The sequence below is a fragment of the Etheostoma cragini genome, chromosome 6 (assembly GCF_013103735.1).
Source record: "Etheostoma cragini isolate CJK2018 chromosome 6, CSU_Ecrag_1.0, whole genome shotgun sequence".
NCBI lineage: Eukaryota > Metazoa > Chordata > Actinopteri > Perciformes > Percidae > Etheostoma > Etheostoma cragini.
Genome location: NC_048412.1, coordinates 28,229,682 through 28,233,556, shown reverse-complemented (window position 1 = coordinate 28,233,556; position 3,875 = coordinate 28,229,682). Strand labels below are relative to the sequence as shown.

General features: G+C 43.8%; 1 protein-coding gene and 1 long non-coding RNA gene across 2 annotated transcripts in view; one reads left to right on the top strand and one right to left on the bottom strand.

Moving 5' to 3' along the window:
• The window catches only part of LOC117945926 (cadherin-16-like), a 33,506-nt gene that overhangs the window by 17,109 nt on the left and 12,522 nt on the right, over positions 1 to 3,875 (top strand). The gene's annotated exons all lie outside the window — the stretch shown is intronic.
• On the bottom strand, positions 1,110 to 1,589 carry LOC117945959. The gene is made up of 2 exons (XR_004656933.1): positions 1,454 to 1,589; positions 1,110 to 1,373 (listed from the first exon to the last, which is right to left on the bottom strand). It is a non-coding gene; the product is annotated as an uncharacterized LOC117945959 (long non-coding RNA).

Below are 3,875 nucleotides of genomic sequence, written 5' to 3'. Positions count from 1 at the left end.
AGACTGCAGAGCACGGAGTTCAGATTTGGTTGTTGTACATGATGAAGAAGAACAGGTAATGAGGAAGCTGTGGGAGTTCTTACAACACAATTCTGAGATAAAATGTATTTTCCCTAAGTCAGAACACACTGTGAGTCTGTAGATCAGCGTGTTTATTAAAGTATAGTGTTTAAATCTCTGATAAATGTTTCTCTCTTGTCAGGATGCATTCAGTCATTACAGCAGGTACAGATCCTGGGTTGGTCTGAGAGCTGAAGGAGGGAGATGGAAGTGGATTGATGGAAGTGATCTGACTGAAAGGTAAGAGACACATTCCTGAACACTTTGAATCTTAAATCTATCAGCCTTGACCTAAACATCATCTTCTTCCCTTAGTGTCAGCATATGGTTAGAAGGCCATCCTCCTACTCACGGTCAGTGTGTAGTTTATTACCCGTTTGGAGTTTTTGTGGATGCGTTCAGCTGGAAATCAGTGAGCTGCGCTGAGAGAAGACCATGGATCTGCCAAAAGAAGTCTTTATCTGTTTAACCCCTGCAGTCAGACTTGAGAAGGTTACTGGATGCTCTGCATGATAATATCAACTGGCTTCATAAATATCTAACTATGAAAAGCTCTACTTCAGAATTTAAAATGGCTCCTTATAATTTGTATATCAGCAGATTGATGAGAGGTGCAGACAGACTGCTCAGCTTCCTGTTTCCTGTGTCACAGCTTATATTGTTGCTGCTCATGAGCCAAAATGGAGGCACAGCATCACGCGTTGTTCTTCAGCTTTTAATGTAAAGCATATTAATATGTAGTGTTTTATCTACTGTATCTAGAAGCAAAGTCCTGTTTTATTACATTGACTGAAAACCCTGCGACTCATTGTTGTTATTGTATTATTCTTACATCATGCTGACTCCATGTCAGAACAGACAACATCATCAAGAAGTTACATCATCATTGGTCAGGATGTCAGAACCAGACGCTGTCACACAGGACTGCAGCACAACTTTACACATCTGTTCAGCATGCAGAGAAGAAACTCTAGATATAGGTAACGGTACTACTACCACACAGTAAAAATACTCTGTTTCAAGTTAAAGTCCTGCATTGGAAATGTTACTTAAAGTCCCAGTGTGGAACGTGTGTAGTCGTTCATCATCCAAATCGGTGTTGCCGGTCACAAACTCGTCCTTTTACATGAATATTTACCACCACCATCAATTTCAAGTATTCTTATTGCTCTGAAATTTTACATTTGCATCCTCACGAACTGGGGTGGACGCTGTGTATTCATGCTCCATCTTGAAATACGTTAGCCGGTGAGGGACATACAGGACATACTGCTCGGCCTTTTGTGTTTTCTCTGTCATATGATAAACTCACGCTGCTAATGCTGCTAATACTGCTAACGCTGCTAATACTGCTAACGCTGCTAATACTGCTAACGCTGCTAGCGCTGCTAACGCTGCTAATGCTGCTAATGCTGCTAACGCTGCTAACGGGTATCGTTGCTTCCCGGCACCGGCAAGTTAGAAGAAGAAAACATGGAGGACCACACGTATTCAAAGTCCAGATTTCAGGACCAGGAGTCTTCTTCTTCTTCTTCAAAGAAGCAGATAAGTGACGATATATTTGTCACCTTTTCTGATGTCCGTCCCCGTCCTCTGTCTCTGTGTAGGCGCTCTAACCTGCGGCTGATTTCTGAGGACTATGGTTACCTGGTCCTCAGGTCTCTGCAGGGTAAATCCAGACAGCTAGCTAGACTATCTGTCCAATCTGAGGACTATGGTTACCTGGTCCTCAGATCTCTGCAGGGTAAATCCAGACAGCTAGCTAGACTATCTGTCCAATCTGAGGACTATGGTTACCTGGTCCTCAGGTCTCTGCAGGGTACATCCAGACAGCTAGCTAGACTATCTGTCCAATCTGAGGACTATGGTTACCTGGTCCTCAGGTCTCTGCAGGGTACATCCAGACAGCTAGCTAGACTATCTGTCTAATCAGAGTTTCTGTTAATGACTAAATCTACCTTTGAACGTACCACTTCCTTCCTGAGACTATGTTGCAGCGGCACCATGGCTCCGTCCGGAGCTTAGCCCCGCCCAAGACAATTATGATTGGTTTAAAGAAATACCACTAAACCAGAACACGTTTCTCTCCCATGCCAGAATGCTGTGTGGACTCGCCAGACCCTCCTCCGCAGCGCTGTGGACTAGGGGGGGGGGGGGGGGGGGGGGGGGGGGGGGGGGGGGGGGGGGGGGGGGGGTCACCAGACACCTCCTGATACGATACCATCACGATTCTTGTGCCACGATACGAAATTATTGCGATTTTCAACATGTTGCAATGTTCTGCGATATATTGCAATTTATAAAAAAATTTCCAACTTCAGATTTTTCCCAATTTCTAACGACGTCCCCAAAGGGAAACTTGTCAACATCTATTTCATAAAAAGAAACATTTCTCTGTTTGTTCATCTCACTTCCATGTTATCGCTGCAGAACGGGACAAACTGACCAACACATGTATAATATATTATATATAATATATAATAAAAGATTGATAAGCTGGTGTATTGATACAGTACCACTGAAAATATCGCAATACTATGCTGAATCGAGAGGAGACAACAGGAGGACAGGATGGACAGAACCAGGGAGGGGAAGAAAAAGAAAACAAGCGTGTAGTTACATTTTTAAGAAAAGTAAAGTGAGAAAAAGCTGGAATGCTTTTGGAGATGAAGTGGTGAGGATGAGAGGAGAGATGGAGAGAAAGACTAGGAAAGAAGCCGAAAAGAAGGAAATAAAGAACGAGGAAGAGTGGAGGCGACAGATTGAGACTCAAAAAGATAAAAGGGAAGAAAGAAAGGAGAGGATGAAGAGGAGAGGAGACAATAAATGAAAAGATGGAGTTTCAAGACGGCATAGAGGAGAGGAAGAAGAGGAGTAGGAGACAAGGAGGTGAGGAAAAGGAGGAGGAGGAAGGGAGGAAGAGAAGGGAAGAAGAAAGGATAAGTGGGAGGAGAAGGTGAATCGCTAAATGTTAGAAACCCTCCTTTGAACAAGAAGAGAGGAGCGCCGGCAGGCAAACCACACACAAAAGAAGAAGCTGCAGGGGGTGTGTCTGTATCAAGTGTGTGTGTGTGTGTGTGTGTGTGTGTGTGTGGGTGTGTGTGTGTGTGTGTGTGTGTGTGATGCAAGCCTGCCGGGCTTTGCTGTAATCCAGGCCGGATGGACATCGGGGCTAAAAAGTTGCAGCAACCCTGCAGGCTGTGATGTATAAAACACACACACACACACACACACACACACACACACACACACACACACACACACACACACACACACACACACACACACACACACACACACACACACACACACACACACAGTTGGATTTATTTATATATTCTGGATCTCGATGTTACGTTCTTTCTTCACTCTTTCACCATGTTGTTTTCTTTCTTACTTCTTTATATTCTTAACTGTCAGTTTCCATCGGCTCCGATGGGTGTACTGTTCCTTTAAAAGACGTTATATGTTTGAGTTTTGATAATCATTTGGACATTTCTCTGCATGCATCGGTGAGCTGTGACATGGAGATGTAGCCAAATGCCTCTGTAGACGGTTTGTTGCTTACTGTACCAGCTGCAAGAGGACGGAGACTATTTATGGAACTCGGTTTGTCAATTTATTAAAATATATGACAGACTGTCCTTGCAGAAGGAGACAATATGTCTGCGTGACCATTAAAGGAAAGCAGCTAAATGCATGTAAAGGTCCCATTACATGGTGCTCTCGATGCTCTAATATAGGCCTTAGTGGTCCCCTAATACTGTATCTGAAGTCTCTTTTATATAGACCTTAGTGGTCCCCTAATACTGTAT